The sequence below is a fragment of the Miniopterus natalensis genome, chromosome 16, assembly GCF_054644295.1.
Source record: "Miniopterus natalensis isolate mMinNat1 chromosome 16, mMinNat1.hap1, whole genome shotgun sequence".
NCBI classification, from domain to species: domain Eukaryota; kingdom Metazoa; phylum Chordata; class Mammalia; order Chiroptera; family Miniopteridae; genus Miniopterus; species Miniopterus natalensis.
In genome coordinates this window covers 26,238,477-26,264,074 of record NC_142096.1, presented here as the reverse complement: position 1 = coordinate 26,264,074, position 25,598 = coordinate 26,238,477, and the positions used below count along the sequence as shown (strand labels likewise).

The 25,598-nt window shown below is 36.5% G+C and overlaps 1 protein-coding gene and 1 pseudogene across 7 annotated transcripts in view; one reads left to right on the top strand and one right to left on the bottom strand.

The window, feature by feature from the left end:
• NCOA2 (nuclear receptor coactivator 2) overlaps positions 1–25,598 on the top strand; it is a 248,316-nt gene that overhangs the window by 92,268 nt on the left and 130,450 nt on the right. For all 7 annotated transcript variants that reach the window (XM_087825436.1, XM_087825432.1, XM_087825433.1 and 4 more), the window contains exon 2: positions 5,845–5,901. The gene's annotated coding sequence lies outside the window, so the exon portion shown is untranslated. The remainder of the gene's footprint in view (positions 1–5,844; positions 5,902–25,598) is intronic.
• LOC107539472 (beta-1,3-N-acetylglucosaminyltransferase manic fringe pseudogene) lies at positions 15,192–17,104 on the bottom strand (annotated as a pseudogene).

Here is a 25,598-nt window from a genome sequence, read left to right as displayed (position 1 = left end):
GCAATTACATATATGAGATTAATTTTTCTTCTACGTCTGTCTCTGGGCAAGAATACTACTCTTTGGAGAGTTACTGTTTTATGATAGTTGCTTTATTGCATTGGCTCTGACCATGGAAGGCAAGAGACCAAACTGAAAGGAATGCTCATATGAGATCTGAGAATTTGAGGGATCTGGTATTTTTCACTATATCCTACATATCAATCGTGTATGTGTACCTGTCTGTAGCTTAGGAAATTTTAAACTGATGATAAATCCTTTTTTAAGTATTTTAATATGGCTTAGGAATTTTTTTACATTTAGTATAGATGAAAAGTTACTACAGTAAATTATAAATCTGAAATTCTACTTAACTTATGATTAATTGTACTGTTTGAAGCATTTTATTAAATTGAATTAAAATAACAAAAGAACATCTTAAGATTGACTTTCAATTAATTTTAAGCACCAGTTTTAGAAAACGGAAAGTTTCTTTGACAGGGTGATGGCGAGGTCTGAGAAAGCTTTTATTTACCCTGAAAATTACTGAGCATCTTCTCTATGCCAGATACTGTCCTAGGAGATGTGTGAATATTTCTGTGAGTGAATTAAGATATATATATCTAATAGGCAGGATGAGTAGTTGGAAGGGATAATAAGGTCAGGTAATTAATGCTTACACATATGTTACACAAGCTAATGTTCAGGCAGACGTGTTATTTTAAGGGGTCTTGACATGATCCTGTTGACCCTCTTGAAAAAGGCTTTGGAAAATGAAAGTTACTTGTTAGTTTCATTAGTTGGGAGTCATTGTTTGAAGTGGAGGTAATGCCCTATGAACAAAGAAAGAAAACATAAGCTTGTATGAAGTATATATAGAAGTTAATCAGTTAACCTCAAGTTATTCTTCTGTGTTCTGGATGTTATTTTTAGCATCATCACCTTAATACCTAGGGAAGAATTTTACCTTGCATATGTTGTACATATTCTTTCCATGTTATGTACATTACTAAGACTTTTGCAACATCATATTGGGATTTTAATATAATATTTTATTAAAAATATATGAGCTATATTTTAGGACATTTTTGTGTTATATAAAGTATATATCAAATAAAAAATATAATGTCCTGTTCAATAACCTGAAATCATTCTCAGAGTTAAGTCTTGAAAGTATAGCTTTCCTCTTGATGTTGTATAATTTGAAACATGCTGAGTGAAAGGTGTGTTTTATGTTCAGTTGTTTGGGAGTTTTTGTGCTTTTGAGCAAAAAGTTGAAAAGTAAAATTATTTTATTAATGATGCATTATGGGTGAGCGCTTGCAGTAGGTGTATGTTCAGATATGTTTGGCTGGAACTGTTGAAAAATCTCGAGTAATTTGAGCGGTGCTTCTGTTTTCTTCCTTTCCCCATATCCTCTTCATTTCTACCAGCCTGTGCGACTGGCTAGGTGACTGGGGCGGTACTGGCTAGAGGACAAGACGACCAATGACAGCACCTCTGTTGTAACACGAAGTATGGCAGTCGCAGGGCTTCCCTTTGGTTAGTCATCTCTTTCCAGTAGCACATGCCATATACACTGTTGCCCATCAAAAACAAGTTGTTCTAGTTGACAAATATATTTTCATTTCACTTCATTTCAAATGAAATATATTGCTGTATTGGAAGTACTTCCTTTGATTGGTGGCAACTTTGAGAAAATTGTGAAACTGCATTTGTGTCAGCCAAAAAGAATGTTAAGATTCATTTGCAATATCAGCTAGGGGTGGGTGATGTGGGGAATATGCTTTGCTCTACTTGTTCGTACCACACCAGAAACCTCAAGAGGGCAGTTTTCAGGTTGATTACATTTTTGCCATCTTTTTCAAATCCAATTGGTAAAAAGGATAGCATTATCAAAACAGTGAGTTTTAGTAAGTTTATAGTTGTTTGTGTCTGATGTTTCTTATACATCTTTCTTTAGCATCACCGCCATCCAGTTTTAGAACAACTCTATTGGCCCCCAGTGTTCTCTTGTGTCCGTTTCAGTCAATCCCCACTTCTGTTCTCTGACCCAAGATATCACCAGTCTGTTTTCTATGTGTATAGTTTTACTTTTTCTAGACTTAGATGTAAATGGAGTCATACAATATGTAATCTTGGTGTCTGGCTTCTTTCATTTAGCACAGTATTTTTAAGGTTCATTCGTGTTGTTGCATGTATCAGCAATCCATTCTTTTTTATTGTTGAGTGGTATTCCACTTTATGAGTATACTACATTCTAAAAAAATACATTCTCCAATCAATAGACATTTGAATTGTTTCTACTTTTTGGCTGTTATGAACAAAACTGCCTAGGAACATTTATTACAACTCTTTGTGTGGTCATCTGCCCCCAGAGAAGTGAAAACACCACCTTGTATGAAATTGTCAGGTTATGTGATGAGAAACTTCCAAACTGTTTTCCAAAATGGCCCTACCATTATACTTTCCCACCAGTGAGGGATGCGATGTGAGGGTTCTTGTTTCTTTATATCCTTGTTGTCACTTTAGATATTTTACTGAATGTCTAGGATATTTTGTTTTGGATTTAATTTCCATTATCCTGATGACTAATGTTTAGTACATTTTTATGTACTTTCCCCATTGTGTATCTTATATGATATATATATTATATTTTCATATATTTTGCCCATTTCTAAAAGGTTGAATTACTCGTTTTATTATTGAGTTATGAGATTCTTTCATATATTCTAGATATCCTTTATCAGGTAATCATCTAGTTCTTTATATATTCTAGATACATGTACTTTATCAGATAATTATTTTGCCAGTACTCTCTCCCAATCTGTGACTTGCGTTTTTATTTTTTAAATTGTCTTTTGAAGAGCAAACATTTTAATTTTAATGGAGTTCAATTGATTCTTTTTTTCTTTTATGGTCTTTTTCTTATGTTCTTTTTTCTTTTATACATTTGATGTTATATCTAAAAACCTTTTGCCTAATCCACAATGATTTTTCTTCAAGTATTTCCTTCAAAAGGTTTGTAGTTTTAGCTACTAACTTTAAGATCTATGATCCTTTCCATTTTGAGTTAATTTTTGTACATGGTGCAAGGTAAAGGTTGAGGCTCTTCCCTCCCCTTGCCCCCTCCCCCCCATATGCATCACCAGTTTGGGCACCATTTATTGAAGACTTGCTTTGCCTTATTGAATTAACTTGCCATCCTTGTTGAATGTGAATTGATATAAATGTGTAGCCCTGTTTCTGGACTCTGCTCTCTTCTGTTGTTTATCCTTCTGCCCATACCCCATTGTTCTGGTTATTGTAACTTTATAGTAAGTCTTGAAATCAGGTAATATCTTTCAACTTTTGATATAGTTTTAAAGTAGCCCCGGTTCAAAAATTTCCCATATTTCTGTATCTCTATGGAGGATTATGGGCTGATAAAGGAGCATCCCAGGGAAAATAAGTTCTCCTTGGGGTCGGTAGGCCTGAGGCTTTTATTTTTCATCACTTTATTGAGTTACCTGTCTTTGCTAGCAGTGTTTAACAGGCTCATACTTGGCAGGATCAGAATTATGAAGCCTACTATGTACTAGGTGCTTTATGTAATTTTTTCATTTGCTATTTCCAAGGTGCTGCAAAGATGGCATTATTATCCTCATTTTACAGACAGGTCCACAGTAACATTTCCTAGGTCGCCTACCTAAGCCACTGCTAGTGATGCTGTATTTACAGCAGCGGTGTTTACATGACAAAGCCAGAGCCTGAAACCTGGTCTATCTGATGGTGCTTAATCCCTGGTTCTTTGGACTGTTCCATGCTGCTTTCTGATAGCGACCGATGGCTTTGTGGAAAAGGGTATATATCTTTTTAGCTCATGCAGTGGAAATAGCAGTCGTTAGAGGGGAAAAGATGACAGGCATCCTCTGCCTTTCCTTCTTTCTCTACCAGGTCCAGGGCTGCCCCCTCTTCCTCCCATGAAACACATTCCAGAAGGAGCTTTGTGAAAACTGTCAGGACTGGTGGAAGAATAGAGGGATGTTAATTTATTATAGAGTTCTTCTTGCCTGTACTACTGCTTTAATGGCTATTATATTCCCTTAGTAACTTATAAAATAGTTCATAATTTTGTGTTAAAGTGTTTTATTAATTCCTTTTGTTCAAAGTGTTACACCAAGATATTATATTATACTGTGGAAATTATCTACATCTTCATATGTCTTTAATCTTTGTGTCTCTTCTGTATCTTTCTTTTTAGCTGGATGCTTTGGTATTTTTTCCTCATATTAGCATATTAATAAAAACTCATTTAATAGTAGAGATCAAGCAGTAATAGTTTAATATCTTGATTCCTACTAATATCACAAGTTTTAGCTCTTGATTGTTGCATGGTGCGATGTCCTTGAGCAAATTCATTGTTGGTATAGAATTATAATAGGCTTAAGTAGGCCACGTAATGAATACATTTACCCCAGCAGTGCTGGAAAGAATTGATGGCTCCTATTACATAACACTTTATTGCACACTACTGACTGACTGCCTCTTGAGGAGAATCCATTCGTTTTACTTACTGTGATAACTTCATATTTGCATACATATTTCCTTTGTTTTTCATGAATCATCTCTGACTAATATCCTAGCTGCATTTCATTACTTATGATGATCTCCAAGCTGATCAGGTCCTGGTAAAAATCAAAATGCAATTTTTTTCTCTTTCCTCTTTAGACCTCTTAGATTATGAAATCAGATCTTTCCAGTGCCCTAGGAAAATGTTAATTTGGGTATTAAATTAGCATTAGCTTTTTTCTATTATGTTCTTTCTATTTATTCTAAAGAGTAAAGGGCTCTTAAGAGAGTTAATACTGTTTTAAGTTTGATGATTAATCAAAGTGTCATTTATTATTGATGGTGTCACCTGACAAAAGAATCTAGTAGCTCTGTTGTAAAAACATTCCTTGCAGCTGTTCAATCTAGTAGCTCATAATGATTGAAAAAGACATACTCTACTAGTAGCAATCAAACCATTTTCTCAGGTCCATAAAAATACACAAAAATAGTAAACATGGATGCACATAAAATATCATAAGCACGTATCTGTTATGTTCGCATTCCTCCCTGTGCATTGTGAAAACAATCTTTGGTGCAGTGGGGGTGATTCCTGTGTAGATCCGAGGAAATGCCTTAGGGCCCTTCATCCTTAAGCACTTTGTCCTCAAAGATACACACCCAGAAAAAACTTGGTGAGCAGCTGCCCTCAGCATTGAAAATGTTCTTCCTTTTCTTGTCCACGTTTGCTCTTGCAAATTGTTATGAATGTCTTATATTAGCATCATTTTTATATCATTTTACTCAAGACTTTTTTGAGATAAATTATTCAGTCACTTTTTAACTTCTTTCTTTAAACAGTTATGACATAGAGTTTTATTTCAGTAATTTCTAGCCTTTCAATTCCATATAGGTAAACTGTAAATTACAGCAAGTGAAGATGACCATGTAAAGTTTACTTATTTATTCAGCAGACATTTACTGCACATCGTGTTACTGTGTGCTGGACCCTGGGCTAGCCCTGGCAGTGCAGGAGGCAAGGGGGTAGCTCCGGCTCCTCTGTTTCTAGGCAGGCAGCTACAAGAAAGTATAGTAAGTGAATGGTGGGCTCTCAAAATCCCTAGGGTAGACACCTTATAATCTGCAATGGACTGTGTGACCTTACATATTTTATATTTTCTTGTACAAATAGAAGTAATGCAGCAAGTCTACTCCGTTTTACCATGCGATTTAATGGAATGGTGTTATTAAATGGGTATTACTTACATGATGGTTGTAAAAAATCACAGGATTCTGCATTTTTTATTCATGTTTGTTTGTTTGCTTATATTGCAGATTTCTCTTGGATTTGGCCACAAATTTATAGATCTTCTGCACTGTATACAGCTACAGGTGAGTTAAAATTAAGCCTTTCTGTTGGAATATTTTGATTTTTAAATAATATCAGATGTTTAAAATTCTGTTTATAGTTTAGCAAAATAATATGTATATAAAATTAACATGAAAATATGAAAACATTTGTTATAAAAAATGTTGTCTACATTTCTGTTTTATTATTATGTGTTGAAAATAACATTTGGGTAAAACAACCGTATCTATTTATCAGTGCTTACTGTGTATATTTGGGAAGATTACATATAAATTTCATAGCCTGGCAAATGTTTATGTTTGTTTTTATATGTAAATAAAGAGTAATAGAGCTGTTAGAGATTTTGGCAGCAAATTTCAGTTTTATGGAAGTAGATGTTTTAAATTTGATGAGCAGGCTTTTCTAGTCCAACCAGTCTGAAATAGCTTCTCAGTCACTCCTTATCTCACAACCCTCTTTATTTTTGTCATAATATTTTATTATTTATAGTCTCCCCTGCTAGAATATAAGCTTCTTGAACATTGGGACCATTTTTGTCTGGTTAAAAACGTATTCCTAACCCTTAGGGTAGTGCCTGGTATACAGGAAAGACTAAATGTTTGTTAAAGTAATTACTGGGTAATAAATACTAAGCACTTATTTATATTCAGAGTCACTGAACTCTGCATCTGTATATACAAACCAGAACTAGTTCCTTATACTTATTTCTAAATATGAAATTAATTTATATCAGATACTTAAAGTATATATCTCTTAAATGTTATGAGAAATTACCTGTGTTGCATATTTTATGTACTAGATTTCAGAGGGTAATGCTTCCAATTTTGTATTTATTTTGTCACTACCCTTGAAGGTAGTTTTGATGAAGTAAAGGACAAACCTGAAGCCAGTGTGGGAGCTTCCCACCTCCTTTCTAAATTATGCTACCATATTAGATATGTTTTGTGATAACTTTATAAAGAACAGAGTGGGTTTGAAAATGGTCCAGTTTTAATCTCTGAAAACCAAATAAGTTAAAAAATTTCCCACTACCTGTCAGTGGATATGAAATGTAACTTACTTAGTTTTCTGTTTCTAGTTTGGGAAAACTTTTCTGTCCTCTGTATTGATGTCTGAATTCATCATCAAAGGTGGCTGTAGGTAGGAGCTGACCATCCTGTTCCTTGTGCCCTTAGCAGTTTTCTTTAAGCATTTCAGGACACTGGGTTCCTTTCTCTTGTTTTCTTGTATTTTTTTTTTTTTTTAAACTCTTTCTTTAGGCATTGGTTTCTTCCTCTACCCCTGTGATTTTTTCATTTATAGAAAGAACTAAATCTGACCTTTAGGGGCTTTTTTGTTTTGTTTTTAAGTAAAGTTTTGGAATTATAGGCCATTTCTCATTCACACCTAATTTACAAGTGCAATTTGCAGAGATTGCTTTGATAATACCAACAACAGCAGCTGTAACTTACTGCTCTCTCACTGTGTGCCAGGTATTATGTAAGTGCTTTTCAGTTATCTTCAGAATAGCAGATAAGGAAATTGAAGCTTAGAGAGGTTAAGTGACTTTTCCAAGGTCACATCAAGTAAGTGGCAGTTTGCCACTCTAAAGACCTTGATCTTAACCACTGAGCCCTATTTTCTGCCTAAGTAGCCCTGAATGTAAGCATTTTGCTTAATAAGCTTAATATGAGAAAGCTTAATATAAGAAAATCATATTCATATTTGAGTATTCAAAATTAATTTAAAAGTCAAACATTATTTTGTTTTTATTTCATTAGCAGGTCTCAACTTTTAACCTTTATTTCAAACTTTGAAACATGATGTCATTTAAATGTTATGACGACCTACACAATTTAAACTTGCACCCTGCATTTTCATGTTATTCTCACGTTTTGGGGACAGACCCATGGGGGAAGGCCCTTGGATTCCTTTCTCCATTGTAAACGTGGCGTGCCATGAATCAGCATTCTTCCTTTTTTCACTGTAATTGTGGCATACCATGAATCAGCATTCTTCATGCCTTGCAATATCAGCAATTTTAGGTTACAGTGGCATCTGCGGTCTGTTACACTTTTCCTACAGAAAACAGGTTGTGTGAAATATAATGACTTAGAACCCTTAGAATTACTTAGACCCCTTATCTTGGAATGTGTAATTTATATCTTAGGAACATTTTTTAATAATTTAAGAATAAAGTGGCATCGCTTTGAGATAGAGCAGAGTTGGCTCAAAGAGAACTTCAACTTTCCATATTTAGTTTATTTTCAAGGTTAAGGAGGACATATTACATAAAAATATTTTGAGTCTTAAATGTATAATATTGTGGACAGTGTTTTCGACGGAGGCATTGTTGAACGCATCTTAAAATTTTGATTTGAAAATGTGATTAATTATACTTCTTCACACTTTCCAAAAGGATTGTATCTATGAATGCAGATGCAAACTCCAGGTTTGAGTATATGGGAAGGGACTTCTGTGGTTTGAATTAAAATGAAAAAATTTATTTAACAGACCAAATCTTTCTTCTTAATCTATAGCTACATCAGTATTTCCATTCCAGTCTCACATTTTTAAACATTTTTAAAGTTAGCCAATAAACTTTTCTTAGAATTGATAGTCAAAACAGGAGCAAGCATTAGACAAATGTTTGACAGTATAGCCTTGAAATGTAGTTTTTTCCCTTCACTATGGAAAACTGAACTCACTGTGGATTCATATATACTTTGGATTTATTTATAATCTACTTTCTATACACTGGAAGATTTGGGGTGGGAGGACAGAGTGGGGAAAGAATTGTTCACACATACCAGGTGGAGCCCAACTCTTCAACACTAACATATGCAGAGAGAAGTTCACCAGAGTACAACCAAGCATAATATACTTCTTGTGATACTAGTACACTTTGTTGTTATATACTAAATACCAACAATTATATTAACCATATTAAGACAGAAGAACTTATGTCCATATTGGATATGACATGGTTGGAAGTACATTTGAAATGAGTATTTGTATTTTGTTCTTTTATATATACACACACATGCACACACACACATATATCTTTTTATTGATTTTTAGAGAGAGAGGAAGGGAGAGGGATAGAGAAATACATGGGTGAGAGAGAAACATCATTGATAAGCTGCCTCCTGCATGCCCCCTGCTGGGGATTGAGCCCACAACCCTAGCATGTGCCCTGACTGGGAATCAAACTGTGACCTCCTGGTTCATGGGTTGAAGCTCAACCACTAAGCCACACTAGCCAGGCTCTTTATTTGTATTTTGAATTCCATCGTTGTTCATAGATGTGAAAAGGCTTTGTGATTGGATGGATACCTGATTTAACTGAGAGATGTGTAAATTCCCATGACGGGCCACTTGATTTGAGTTATAGATCTGAGACTTTGAGCACTCTTCCCTGAAAATCAGTGTTAATCTACATAAAAATTTAGAATATTTAAATCTGTATCTTTTGCTTTAGGCAAAATCTTCTGACATTTCATTGCACTGATACTTTTGCTGTAATTTTTTTCAAATGTTCATATAGTAGGCTGTGATGGGAAAATAGCAAATATTTTAACGGTTGACAAAATGCCTTCAGTTTTTTAACTCTTCACACTAGAATCCTAATCCTAGTCCCTCTGAGCAGACTACTGTGCTTTTAGCATGTAGATGGACTGCTAGACTCAAACAAAAGAAGCTTCCTGGTTGGTTGAAATTATCTTCCAATGAGTGTTACTGACACAAAGTCATCTGTTGAACACTGTTTGTATGACAGGCCAGTTTTTAAAGCGCTTTTACTATTCCATTTTCCTCCCTTTTTTATGCACACATTAGTGTAAACAGATTGACTTAGTTTTTACCATAAAACTAAATACATTCAGCACCATTAACCCTCCTTTCTCTCTTCCCTCCTTCCTTTTACCTTCAGGTCATCCCTCCTTTTTGACTCTCCTTCCTTTCAGAAATATTTATTAATTATATTGTGTTAGACTGTCTTAAGGGCTGTGGGAAATATACAGAATAATTACCAAAAATTATTAAACTGCAAGGAGTATCAGTGAGAGCTTTACTCCATATTTCCTTGCTCAATATTTTTACATTGAAACTTCTGTTCCTACTAATCTGTCCATACAAGTGGAGATTAAGGCAACAACAAAAGCTGTCTGTTGTAAGTAAATGTTTGCTTATATGGCATTAGTAGTGCTTTCAGAGTAAGGAACACACCTCAGGACGAGGGTATGTTGTGCTTAGTGAGGTTGGGACAATGGCAGAATCCACGCTGTGTCTGCCTTTAGAATGATGGTCTTGCTATTTCCAAAGCGATGTTAGTAAGCACAGTGCATTGCCAAATAGTATACCAGAAATATGAGAAAACCTGTTTTTTCTGGTTAATCCAAACTCTGGAATAGGAAAATTTAGAATTACAGACAGCAACAAAATTTTTTTAATAAAATCCATAAGGATGCGTCTTGGATTTTAAGAGTTGAGTTTCAGTTGAGAGCCATTTTTTGTTTCTTTAATTAGATGTTTCTAAGTGTGACTTCTCTGTTGGCAGAGCTGATATTCTTTGGAAATATCAAAATGAAAGATATTACTAGTTTATACTTTGTATAGGTCTTTTGAGTTAGCGTGTCTTAGAGGAGCAGCTCTGCAGTCAGCCTCGGCTGAGACAGAGTGGGCTCTGACTTACCGGCCCTGCTCTGCTGCCCTGGAGGACGTCGTACATGTGCATGGGAGTCAAGGGAGCGGTTTGGAGATTAAGAAAATGCGTATTCTCCGGCTTTCTTGTTAGTGGCCTTCAGATTTCAGTTTAAACTCGTATATTCTTATCTGGATAGTAGAGTTGGTAGCTTTAAGGAGAAGGTCTCTGATGAGCAGAATTTCACATAAGTTCTACCATAGTAACTTTAGAAATATATGGCATTTGATTTGGGGTCAGTTAGCAGGATTTTTAACTGTGCCGTTCACTTTCATTTTGGAAGAAGGTGACAGCTTTATGTTATTTTCTAGGCAGGTGTTGGACTGGAGTCTGCTGACCTTGCCAGCATCCTCTTAAAATTAAAATAGCAAATAAAATCAGACTGCTTCCATTAAACACCTCAGAGTTGATTTTTGAAGCTCAAATCATTTATGTCAATCTCCACGAGTTTTACAACATCTAGTTGGAAGGGATAAATTAAGCATTTATTTATTGTCCATATCTATAAAATTAATTAAGTAGGTGTATATTTTTTTCTGTCACTTCGGCATTAGGATATAGATGTTTCCTTTGGGGCTTCTATTGCTAGCTTAAGACACAGAAAAACAGGAGAAAACCAGAGATGTTAACAGTAAATTTTGCAAATTGTGACTTTAACCTAATTCCATGCATTAGGTTGTCTAAGCACTGTTTGCTGCTTCATGAATGATTCATGGGTGTCTACAATCAATGGAAATGTGTTTTTTGGCCTAGACACAGCTACACTTCTGCCTTCCCATCCAAAAAGAGCAAAGGGAGAGTAAGAAGCATGTAGCATTTAATACCGGCTCGATGCAATTTGACCATATGCTATAAATGTATGTAGTCCAATTTTGGATGATCTCCTAAATACACATCTCCATGCAAGGTTGATTTTTTTGTGGTGCCACAGAACTGTTTGCTTTCACTACTTTTTGTAGTATTCAAAAATACTGAATTGATTTAGAATTCATTAATTTGAGAACTTTGCTTTCTTTAAACCAACAGTTTTGGCCTTTTTGGTGCCAGTGACATAAATTTCATAAGCAGAAATCATACACTTGAAATTTTCTGGCCTCAACCAAAGGACTGAAAATTTGTTGCCTATCCATGTCAGAGAATCGGAGCAGAGTTTTATTTTACCTCCTCGAGAACTGAGGACAGAAGATGCAGGGGTGTGATAGGCCAGCATGAGCTTCAGTGGAAAGAGATGTGGGAACCTTGTAAGAGATCTACCAGTGCCTCAATGAGTAGTGAGCCTTGTCTTTACCTAAACTATAAAAGAGTATCTTTAAAAGAAATAACTATGTCATAATTATTGAACTGGTGGCTTAAATTAGAACAGACAGAGCAGGGGCCAAAAGGAAATAGTTCATCTTTCAGTTTCTTTCAATTCTTAGTCATTAAAAAAGCTATTTGATCTAGATTTCTAATTCTTCCTTTTATATGGCAGTTTTATTACAGTCCAGAAAATAAACCTCTACTTTCTAAGTTATAAGATAGAATGTGGAAATAGAAGGTAGTTTTGAACTAACGTATTTTGAGAACCATATGGTGGTTACTCATGCTGTTTATTATATTTGAGTGGAATAGAAGGTAAAATTCCTTTCACTTAAATGAAACAGATTAGGCTGGTTTCATGGGTCTTATCAATATGCAGTAGTAGATTGTGTTTTATTAACCCAGTGAAATCTAAATTTTAGGTTTTCCTTGAAACTAGATGCTTTGGAACGTTTACATTTTCTCTGATGTAGATGTTTAGTGTTTAATGTTGCTACTGACTCAAAATATCCACAAAGTTTCATAAAATCTTTATTGTCTAACTTATAAGTTATTCCTTCTTTGAACTTGTTCACTGACATATTTATATTATGTGCCAAGGTCAGGTTCAAACTTTCTCTTTAAACTATCTTTTGAAGATATTAAATGATAGCCTTTTGTAAAATACTGCTGTTATCTTTTAAATTTGTTTTTGTTTTAACATATCCTAAATGCCAAGGCATATTGCTTTAAACTATAATGTGTGCTCACTATATCTATTTCCAATCTTATTTTTCTCTCCTTATTTTTAAAAGGAAAAATTAAACAAACAGGTTTCTCTTTTCACACCACAGTGGCTCTTCACTAAAACTCTTCAGCCCCAGAGCCAAAAGCTGCCTATAGTGCTGGCCATGGTCCCCACCGACATTCTACCGTGGTGGCTGTCCTCGATTCCCTCTGGGGTCTAGGTCCCTTTGAGGTCTAGGACCGCCACATCAGGAGCCATACACTTACTTATTGAGCCTTTATCATTTTAGGGACAGAAAATAAGAGACAATTATTTATTATTTATTTATTCCGATAAATGTGATATCTTTGGCTTATTGTGCTATTTCTATGTCAGTGGTGTTTTTTTTAAATTAAATCATTGTTTTTACTGAGGTATCTGTTGATTAAGGGTACTATTTCCTACCAAGTTTCAAGAGCTGATTGAGAAACTAATATACCTGATCATTTGTTCATATACCACAATGGGTTTTGTGAGATAGTTAAAGTTTTCAGTGTTTTGAAGTAGAGATCAATGTGGGTTAGTTTGACAGGCAGAGAGAAGAAAAGGAAAAGCAAACATTTACTATTACTTTTGGCAGGACATGGTTCTTGGCCTTTACATGTGTTGTATCAATTTAAACTCTGAATAAATTCTTTGTGTCAGAATGTAAAGTGAATTCTGATGGTATCTAAATTCTCTTTGACTTGAAGTTGAGAATAAACCACTTTTTATTTTCAAAGCATTTTATATACCGGGCCATAATGTGTATAATGAAATAGAACTTTTTGTCTTTCAACTCATCTGCTTTTAATTGGATCTTGTAACAATTGCAAAGACATTTTGTGCCGCCTTCTTACTAGCTAAATGGGAAAAATGATTCCGATCTCAGAAAAGGAAAGTTTTGATTAACTGATCCCATCAGATACTACAAAAGGAGCTTTGTCAGAAGAGCATGCTCAAAAGATATAAATCGGGATGTGAAGGAAATTGAGTTAGAAGCATCCTACTTCATTAAAGTTGTTTTTCATTATCTAGAGTAACAAACATGTCAGTTAATGTTCTGTATTTTCATCGTTTTATTCACAGAACATTTTTAACATTATAGCTGCCCATATAAAATTTACTTTATTTAAAATAACATTACTATGTTACCAAAGATTGATAATCATGATGGGACCCCAAATAGGTAGAAAGTAGGACATGAACACAAATTAAGACATTTTAAGTCATGTACTTAATTACATGTACTGTTTACTTATATTGATTAAATTTCATAGTTATGGGCCAATCAGCAGTATGGTTTCAGTTCAGAGACATGAATGTAGAAACAAGTATTATCCACACAGATCCTGTTTCAATCATAGTACAAATGGAATAGAAAGTTTTTGGAACTGAAGGATCATTTATAATTGCTAGTGTGTATATTGTCCTTACCAGGTAGCGTTCTAAGTTCTTCTCGTAGTAACCCACCTAACCCTCAAAAACAAACCAACAAAAAACCTATTAAGCAGCCTGTAGCATAATCTCATTTTAGAAATGGGGCAAGGAAGGCACTGAGAGGTTCAGCGACTTGCCCAGTGATGTGCACCTCATTTAATTAGCTAGTTAGAGGCAGAATTGGGATTCAGACCCAGTCTGTCATTGGTAGTGTTTTGCCTATCAGCATTTGTTCTCTTTAAAAATAAAAGCAGACTATTAAAGCCCCCTGCCCTAAATTTAGTAATATCAAAATAAAGTTTCAAGCTAACCTTCCAAGTGTGGGTGAGGATTCAACAAGGCTTAGTATTGAGCTTGCTACCCCCTCCCTCCCCTGAGGGTCTGCAGGCCCTTTTTATAGTGGACACCAGCAAAACTGAAAGCCCATGAAGTTGCTCAATTGCATATCCTATCAGAAGTGACTGTTGGATGGGTTAATACAGAAAGATGCAGATCACAGAAATGATGGTAAGCTGTTTCTGGCTTCACGTGAGGTTACACGGATGATTCATTCAGTGGGGCTTGTGTTTAGATGTCCTTTTAACATTGGTCATGCTGTTTGGAAGGATGGAAAAGGGGGCTAGCCCACTTTCTTTTTCTCGTTCCCCTCTTTAAAAATAACTTTAGAAGTTTTACACAATTAAAAAAAATCTTTAGAGGGATTTTTCTGGAATTCCCATAATAAGAAATCCTTTGACACACACAAAGAAAAGGAAATGTTCAATTCAAAAGCAAATTTCAGGTTTTATTTAGAAAAAATTATATTTCTATATTTCTGAGAGTGGCTAGAGAATCCTTTCAATTTTTAAAAAGCTTAATATATATTGAAGTGCAGTTGAATATTTCATGTTGACTATATTTTATGTCAGATAGTCATGATCTAAATTAACAGACATGGCATTTACATTTTACAAAATGTTAAAAAATTAGACCACCTTCCCTCTCAGATTTTCCCCACTTTTTTTTGCATAAGAGAAATTACAGCTGCTCTATAGGATTAGTACATGGTGTTTTTTAGCAGCTTGCGAGTTTTTGGTGATACCGTTAACATTATGTACCGTAAACACAAAAAGAGGTTTTAATTACTTACCACCTCAGATTTACTTCATTCATAGCTGCCAGGGAGTATCTGGGTAGAGGAGGCAATGCAGGGAGGAAAAGAGGTGTCCTCCTCCACGGAGAGCAGGCCCTGTAGTAATGACATTGCGCTTCCCCTCCAAGACCTGTAGCTGAGGGTGACCTACTCCAGGAGCTGGGCAGCCCCCAGCAGCTGCAGGGTGTCCGGGTGGCAGTGAGAGAGGGGGCTGGGCAGCAGTGGCCACCCAGCTTGCACTCAGTTGTGTAGCCCATAGTCAGTCATCAGGCAGCCGGATGAGCGCAGATGCGTCCACGAAGTGGGGCCTCTGGACCACCGAGCCGTTTTCAAAGCCAGATTGTAGTTGATGCAGAAGCCGGGCAACCGCGGCGGCGAACCAGAACTGTACCAGCCTCCCGCGATTGTGGGGCCGTGGCTGAGAAGCATGGATGGGCCGTTTCACGCTGTAGACATCAAGCATCGCGGGAAGGCTTTTAGCCGCTGCAGCAGCACCCTTGCGTTTACATAGTTGTCATCCACCACGTGGCAGAACCACCTCAGCCCACTGGCCAAGAAGGCTTCAAACGCAGTATTCTGCTTGTCCTTAATATACAATTTATTTAATCAAATTCTTATTATCAGCTTGGGAGAGAGAAATTATCCCCATTTTATAGATGAAAGCACTGAGGCTCATAGAAATTAATCAAAGCCATACAGACAGGTGGGCAGCTCTAGAATTTGAACCTGGGACTCTATATTTCCCAAACCTCTTCTCTTTGTAGTATAACATAGGGCTTCCTCCAGTGATGCAAATGGCACTTCTTATTAGGTGAAAAGCCTGATTTGTTTTTCATTCTCCAGCCAACTGACAGTCCTGTTCAATTTAGTCTACATTCATTGGGGAGCAGTTATTGTGCACACAATAAAGCAGGAATGTTTAAGGTAGACAGAAGCAATATATGTGTCCTTTGTTCCACCCACATCTCAGAGGGTAGTAAGAGAAGTGGCAGATAAATATTAAGTTACATAAATGGGATTACAAGGTAATGTGTTAACAAGTATAAAAGAATGTATTGTAGTAGGTATACAGTGCAGGATGCGTGATGAACACTGGGCCCACTGCTGTCCATCTCTTGACACTCTTGACCTTGTGGTTATCTTGCTATGCAGTCTACAAAGCCACTGTGTGTTCTGACTCATTACAGCAGGAATAGCTAGAAATGAAACACAGAAATAAGGGATATCTTCTGTTGACGAGATTCAAGTGCCACAAAGACAGAAAAGCTACTGGTTACAGTTTTAGCTGACAGTGTCTTGAGAATGTGGGCTGTAAATGGTGTCTGCTGCATTTCACATCTAGCCCAGCTAGATTGTAAATTTCCCTCCTAAATGGTAAGGAGGAACCCATAACATACAGGTTTATACAAAGCACTAAGTAAATTCTTAATGATTTTAGTTTACCTAGTAGAGTTTAAGAAGGTTATATCTAGGTACTCTCTAATTAAAGAACAAACATCTCTAGTTGAAGAGGCATAAAAAGTGATTAAGCTTGATGACGTAAAAATTATGACAGATGTAAGGATATTATAAGAAGATGTCTTTTTACAAGTAGTTGCAGGTACATTGGACAGAAAGAATAGAAAAGGTCCAGTTTTATTGAACATTTAAAGTCAGCCCACCAAGAGGCCCCTTTATGCTTCATGCCACTTGAGTCCAATCTGTTCTTCCGCTTCAGTTCCCACTTCCCTACCTCCCTACGACATCTGTTCTTTTTCTAGTATGTGGTTTTCTTGTATTGAGATAATTCACATAAAGCCCTTAGAACAGCGCCTGTCACTTGTAACACTGTTTTTAAAATTAGCCTTATCTTCCTCATTCTGCTCCCTCTCCTCATCTGTTTCTGGTCCTCACCTCCAGTCCCTGTTCCCAGTCCAGGTTGAACAACATTTCTGAAAATGTCAGGTCAGCAACTCAGCTGAGCTCCACCTATTGCCCAGGCTATATACTCTGCTCCTTTTGCCTTCCTTCTGATACTTCGTTCTCATCCATTTTGTTCCTTAAATGTCTTAACTTATACAGCCAGAAGGTAGAGGCAGAGCTTCTTTCCTGAGCAACAACCCAATAATCATTGTTCATATGTGCGCGTGCACACACGCACACGCACGGGGCACAGTGCATACGTTAGAAAACCAGGACACTGGATCACTGGTAGTTACTGCACACCAGAAAGATGCCCTCATGTGGCTTTATTACTATACCAGACCCAGAGCTGCCAGCTGGCACTGTTATTAGTGATATCAAAAGAAGCATGGAATTTATGAGAGGGAAGTTTTGCAGTCGGGAAAAGACAAATCCAGTGACCTGCGTAATTTCATGTAATTAGTAGTCAAGATGGGATCCAGAGCAGTTGCCCTGTCACCCATGCAGTCCTTTTTTGGACAAGTGTTTTGTAGTAGTTGATATGTGCGTGATAATATACTTTTATTAATCTTTATTATCAATCTGTTTGCATCTAGTTGGATATAATGAACTTAGGTTAACATGAACCCCATACTGAGATGCTGAATTAAATAATAGTTTCCCTTTACATTGATGTTAAATAGAATCTCCTGAAAGGAAGTTAGAACATTATATGTGTGTGCACGCAATCATTTGTTGTGATTAGTAGGCATTCTGTATTATCACCTACTCCTTATAAAGGTCCACCATTTTTTATTGGTATCAAATATTCAGAATGAGAGTCCTAAGGTCTTAAATAATAAAGATAAAATTATCTTTAGAATGTTAATATTTACTAAAATAGGACATATGAGGAGCTGTGGAACATACCCCCGAATCAAGCCATTTGGTCCCAGCCTTGGCCACTGGGACAGAGGCCATGTTTTTCTTTTAACTGAGGTCTCTGATTCTGTTCATTGTGGTTGCTTTCGCTGCCCCATCTGAGAAAACACAGTGGGGTGAAGAGTTTCCTAGTATAGAGCTTTTCTGGGAATGTTCGCTGGCCACTTGCAGTTAACTTACTTTTCCCCCTGAGCTACTAGAGGCCACAGCATAGTTTTCTGTATCAGCAGCTCCTTATGTTCCCTGACTAGAGCAAGGCTCTAAGCTACAGAAACATCTTTCATACCTGGGGTTTCTAACATACTGTCCTTGAATTTTAGTCACTGGCTCATGATGCTTAGCACCTTCCTTAGATGCTTCCGTAGCCAGGATGGCTGATGTGCACCTCTTCATTCCCCGCCTTCCCTCTGCAGATAACTGTAACTGATGCGGAGTTCTTTCCACACAGCCCCAACACACTCCCGTAGGGAAGGGGAAGACACAGACAGTATTATACGCAACCATCCTGTAGGAAAAACAGTCTGGTAGGTTGCATAGTGTGGATACCAGTGCTCAAACCCAATTTTCTGATTTTTCTTTGTCGTATTGTTCTTTCTCCTGTACTCTAAAAGTCACTGAAGCTAAGGATAATGTTTTCATTTTAGTTTCTTTCCCTGCCTACAACAAAAGAAACTTAGCTTAGATGAACTCCCAATTTTGTAACATTTCATGGACGCTTTATTCAGAAAAACTGGCTCCACCCTTCTTCTTCACCCATAAGGAAGTAGTTGGTGGACTGAGCATAAAATTTAGTATTCCTACATCTTGCATGAAGTGGGAAGCATTCTACATAAGCAACCTTATCCTCCAGTTTTATCAAATTGATTACCTAGAAAACAAATGAATTTTGATGCCTAGTTACAGGCTAACACAGGCAGATGATTCCTGACATGTGGCCCTGGGCTCTTGACTGCCCAAAAGAAACCCAACACAAACCAGGATGAGCAAAACCGGAATTTCCTTCCTCACCTAAGTGCAGTTTAAGGCTACAGCTGGCTCTGGGCACATCTGGGTGGGAGGGTTTAATGATGTCACAGAACCATCTCTCTTTTGTCTCCACTTTCCTGTGTTGGCTTCTTTTTTCAATTAGGACTCAGTGGTGGCAGAGAAGGCGCTCAGCCACTCTGGCTTACATCATTTTAACAGCCGGTGCTTCCCTTTAAAGAGACTACTTCTCTTCTGATAGCTCCACCAAAAGTCACAGGAAGCACTCACTGGTCCAGCTTCTATTACCCACTTGTTTCTGAATCAGTCCTGCCCAGGGTCCTGGGGTAGTTCCTGGTCATACTCTAGGGGCTGCGTGGAAGGGTGGGTGTCAGTTCATTGGGAACCAGGCATGTGACCTGAAAATGAGGGTTGCTTGCCTCCATCTGAGATGGGCAGCCAGGGCTGTGGTTTGTGTTTCGTGTTTCTTCACCAAATGTTTTTCAAGCCTAGAGCCTGGTTTTACCTGCTCATGGGAGTTATTCCAGCATGCCGGTAATTAGCATTTTCTTATCAAAGTCACACATCTGTGTTGAGTGTTCACTCTATGCCGTTCACTGTGCTGGATCCACTAGCTATGAGAAAACACATGTTTTGCTCACGTGGAGCTAGTATTATCAGGGAGATGATGTCATATAAAAAGGTAGAGGGTAAACAGTTCTGTGACTGAAGGGAAAACACACAGGATTGGGGGGGGGGGGCGCAGTTCCAGGCTGAGAGGGCAGCATGCACAAAGATCCAGAGGTGAGAGTAATTAAATGAATTAGTTCCTTATATGTGCAACAGAAGTAGTCAGAGATCACCAATGCAGAGGTTAGCGGGGGCAGACCACCTTAGAGTCTTTTACTTGCTAAGGCATTTTTACTTTAATCTTGAGTATCATGGGGATCCATTGAAGAATCTGATGCCAGGAAATGAAATTGTGAAACTTGTATTTTAGAATGAATATCCTGCACTGTGGTGAATGGACTGGAGGAGGGCAAGGCTAGAGGCTGCAGCACATTTAGGCTATTTAGTAATCCAGATGAGATGATGGTGTGAACCAAGGGGGTGGAGGTGATGGGAGGAGGAGCTATGAGCAATGCTAACACAAGTTGGTAGGAAGGTAATAATTGGATGCTTAGGGAGGGTGAAATCATTCCAGTTCCTACAAAGACCAGGCTAGTCTCCTTTGGATATCCAGGCTCCCTATGATCTACAGCACTCCGTTAACAAAACTAATTAGTAGATTTTCTGTATTTACAACAATATGAATATGGGGGAATGTGCCATGGCAGTATTATTCATTCAGAGTATCCAAAAAGTAGAAACAATACAAATGTACATAAGGTAGTGAATAGATAAATGAAATGTGGTATATATGTACTATAGAATATTATTTGGCAATGTAAAGAAATGAAGTACTGATACATGCTACAATATGGATTTAGTATATATTTTGTTATTTTTGTTATTGATTATAAAATTATTTTACTTGTAAAATGGGATAGCAGCCTGTCTGGGCGTGGCTCAGTGGCTGAGCATCGACCTAGGATCCAGGAGATCGGGGTTCCATTCCCTGTCAGAGCACATGCCCAGGTAGTGGGGGCTCGCTCCTCAGTCGGGGGAGTGCAGGAGGCGGCCGATCCACGACTCTCATCATTGATGTTTTTCTCTCTTTCTCTCCCTCCCTCTCCCTTCCTCTCTCTGAAATCAGTCAAGATATATTTAGAATAAAAATAAAAACAAAAACCTTTAAAAAGAATGGGACAGCAAAATGTAAGGTTGAATGTTAGTGGCTAATACAGAATGAAAAATTACGAGACATTTTTAAATGCGATGTGCGTAGGTTGATGTCTGTGTTTTTAAAAGGTTTGTGTGTCTACATTTCAGAGAATCTTTTTTAAATTAGTTGGTGTACTTATACTTGAGATTTGGCACTCAGAAACATTTGCTGCAGCATTTTTTAATTAGTTCTGAAATCCCTTCAGTTTGCTGCCCTTTAATGTTGATCTTTCCCCTCCTGCATGTCCCTCATCTAAGAGGCGGAGATTTTGCTCTCCTCCCTGAGAATTTCCCTCCCTTGTCCTTTTAATTGCAGTGCTGTTATGGGTCCTGTCCCCAATTTTTTCTTTCATTTTTCTCTTCATTTAATTTAGGCATATCCATTTCATATTAGTGATGTGCCTTTTTGTATCTTGGAGGAAGAAATTGGTATTCTCTGAGTGTATTGTAAAATTCTCCTATTTAAATTAATGGCAAACATTGAAATATATCTGATCATTAGGGAATCATTAATAGAAAGAAGAACAATTCTAGATACTTTCAAAAGTCTTTTCAGTCAATATTTTACCTTCTATCTAAGTTGACAAAAAGCCTCTGCAAAGTTTAGTGTTATTTTGAGCAGAGTGAGCTTATTTTTTGGCCAAAATATCTCTGCCATACCACTAGCCACACAGCCTTTATAATTTTTCAAAAGTGTTCTTTTTTAAGCATAGGAACCACCATTTTTCTAGATATCTGTAACCACCATATAGCTATAACACAGGATTTTTGTTGCAGTTATTTTCATTGGAGAGCATGTCTTCTGTTTGTCACATCTGTCCCCTCCTAGTTCTCTGGAAGAATTACCAATTAGAGTCTAGCTCTTTGTGTGATGTTCTAATTAATCAGGAAAAGAAGATTTGCTGTTAAGTCTATGTGAAAGCCCTTGCTAATTAGAAACATTAATTCAAATTTTCTTTCATATTTTCTTCGCTTAACTTGTTCCTCTTCAATTAGCTGGGGTTTTTAAAATTAGAGTAACATTACATTGATTTAGCTTGTTTTATTATATCAGATTCCTACGTACAAAATAATTTCTAGAAGTTGATTATTTGTTCTGTCAGATTTTTCACATTCACTTTAAAATAGGGCTCAGAGGGGTTCTTTTAAATATTAAATTCTTATATATTGAAAATAAAACTCAGATTTACATGATTCAAATAGTATTTTTAGGTGTACAATTATTTCATAAGCTGAACTGCAAGTATATGTTGGTGCTTTCTTTGTTTTTAAGGACTGCGGTCCATCCTTACATGCTTGCCCATGATTCCTACTGAATTTATGGTGGTGATTTCAGTTTCCTCGCAATTTCTGTGAATAATTAAGGGTGGAGCTTGGCAGTAAAGTTTGATAAGTATAAATGAGAGAAATAAAACTGTAAAATGAGAGAATTTTAGAAAATGGCATGTTCCTGCTTTTTTTGAATTTTGTGTTCATTGCTAATTTAAAATCAGAACCACAGATCATCCTGCTGCCTGGGTGAAACTGCCTTTTTGTTAGATACACATGGGCTTTTTATATGCAGACATTTTAATATGTTTAATTGTAGTGTGAACCTTTTTTGTCTAACTCACTATGACAGTTCTCCAGTCCCGAATCCCAGTTGTGGGAGATGATGTATCTTTGTTTCTGTTGTGAACATTCAAGGTGAAATGAGTGGGATTAGTGAACAGCGTGAGTAATAGTAGAGTTCACTTAGTGACAACACAGTTGACATCTTGAGTATGAATACCTTTCTTTTAAATGTGAATTGTTGGATTGTAAGCCATCAGTGATTTCATAAAGGAGTCTTAGAGTTAGGATAATTATTCTAGTCTAAAAGTGATATCTTTGGAAGAATTATTTTGGGGAAATTCAGTCCTTTTGTTAAATATAGAAATAAATATTACTTGCTTAGTCATGAAAGACTGTATCCGCAATAGCAATGTGAAATGGATTTGGGGATAGTGTTCATGTTTTTGTGTAAACTTACAGTTGGGTAGTACCAAAATTGTTCAGAGTATTGTTCTAAGATGACATAAAGTAAAAGAATTGTGTGATTGATAATGAGTAGGAAAATATACTGTAAACTTTTGACCCTACTTAAAAAAAACTGGGGATGTGTAAAGCACCTACAGATGGCAAGATTTAGTGTCAAGATTTAGTCAACTCTCACCCTTCACAGCAATTATGATCAGGTTACACCCTGTACACTTTGGGAACTTCAGTGTTTTAATGGGGTAAAGTTGGATCTGAATTGCCTTTCAGGTGTTTGTATATATTCGAGAACTATCAAGCACATTTAACCTAAAAAATTCAGCATTTTACAAGTTTCTATTGTTGCTTTAGTTCAGTTTTCCCTTGACATACTTTCTTTTTGGGGGGGCAGGGGAGCATAAACTAAGTGAAAACCATTTGGACTCTGAAATTTCTGAGATGTTTGTTAACTGCCTTAGGCTACTCTTATCATCATTTAAAATTACAGGTATAGTTTGGCAGTACATAAGTAGTTATTGATTAATTTTTTTCCACTGCAATAAACTTATAAGACTTACTAACAATTATTAAAAGCAGTTCACGGGTCAGTTTTTAAAATTTAAAATATCAAAAGTAGTATTATTTGTGTAGTAAAATGCATAAGTAGCTATATACATTATATAAGTAGGTTTGTAATAAATGAATTTCTCTTTAATATTTCTGATGTCATTAGAAATGACTTTATAAGAACTGGGGATGAAAAGATCATTTCCTTTGAAAATATTTATACATGTTCAATAAAAGGATTATTATTTTACATTTTTCAAAGAGGATTTCTATTTAGGAAACTACACAGTTCTTTTTTTAAACATTAAACTTTCAGTTTAATGTTATTTCTAACATAATGTCCCTTTGTTTGATTGTATCAAATAAAGGCTCGAAACTATATTATGGTTTCTGCAGGTGACCTAACCACCAACCACTAGTGTTTCCTTTTCCTCATGTTCCCTCTTCACTTACACTCCCCTTGATCTCCTCATTTGGGTTGATTTGTAATCTGACTCTTGTGACAGATGTTCAGAGGTGGAGCAAAGAGATTCTCTGCTCTTAGACCAATCCGTTATCAAAATGCTGTATTAAATCTATGGTCAGGAAAAAATTCTTTAGCCTTTTAAAATTGCTCTTATTAAAGGAAAAGCACACAGTAATATAAACCATGATGACAGAGGGAAATTATGGGAGGAGTAGAAGAGACAAGAAACTAAGTTAGACACTACAGGGACATTTTGGAGGGGGCAGGGTTTTCATGTTGAAGCATGTGCTTTGCTTTGACTGAATCTGGCTTAATTTCTGTAAACATCCCTCCTTTTAGGACGAATCAGTGCATTTTAGCCATGTCTGTACCTGCAGCAGAATACTGGTGATGAAAGTTTATAGGCAATTTAAAGATGGGAGAAGAAAAGTGAAAAGGTTTGATGTTCAGAGATCCCACAGATTTGGCCAAGTTTGAACACATTCTGAAATACAAAAAAAAATGTGTGTCCTTTCAAAATTCTCTTTTTCAAGTATTTATAGGTAAATTTCCATACACTAGAAATCAGTGGACTCAGAATTTGTACTTTTTAATATTTCTTTTCTTTCGGTAATTATGCATGTGCACAGAATCCCTATAATTTTCCAATGTCCTTACCCAGTGTACTAGAATGTCTATAAAATTTTTCCTGTGGAAAGTATTTTCCATGGGGCGTGAAAGAGTTTTAGCTGGGACGTTCCTTCATTAGGTGGTGAGATTCAGGAACAAGGGAGAAGCCTGACGCTGTCTATGAGAAGTCATGTTGGCAAACACAAGGCTGTGGGCCAGTGTATAGACACGTGTGGTCAGAAGCAAATGGTCATTTGGTCGCTTGGGGGCTGCAGCGTTTCTGTCCATCTCGGCAGCGGCGAGGATCTGGCCACATGGCTTTTGCTCACTCTGTGTAACGCACGGCAGAGCCGAGCACTGACATGACTCTGGTTTTACTTTTTGATGTTGAAAGCACTAACGTGTAAGCTCTGGAAAACATTTCAATCACTCTAGTTTCTCCATAGTCAAGTCCAGTGAGAGCAGCTTTTAGTAATTTATAGCTTAAGAAGTTGAGTATTTGTTCCCTAAAAGTCTTACTTTATTAAAAGTATTTAATTTAAGAAGGGGAAAGAGCTGCTCAGTTTTCCCGTTAGAGAACACAGAAGAAAGAGCACAATGACTGCTGATTATTACACAATCCTCACGTACGCATAGCCGTTTAAACTTGCAGCCAGAGTGCCAATTACAGATACATTCAGTCAGTTGAAACATGTAAAAATTAATATTAATAATCTCAGTCTCCTTGACAGTACTCTGGTGCTTAACTTTGCTCCCACTTATTTTCTGTTAACTAAAAAAAAAAGTTCATGGTAAGTCTATCATTTACTATACTGTATCTTGTATATAATCAAGACCAGAAGTGAATGTTTACTGTTTGAAAATTGGCAAAGAGAGGGCTTCCCTTTGCTAAAAAGCAAAAAAAAAGCAGATGCCTGTGTTACTTTTTTTAATGTGACAAGATATATTTTCAACATATATCTTCCCTTTTACTGCACATTACCAACAAAGGAAACATTAATTAAATCAGCATTCTAAAGCATATTCATAGATTTTCTTAGTTGCTAAGTTAATCTGCTTTGAAAAATTCTACAAAGCCATACTCTATCTTAATAAATATGGCTTAGGTAATTCATCATTATTGTCTTTATCTTTAAACTATTGTTCATAGGTATGTGATAAAAATAAATGAATTTA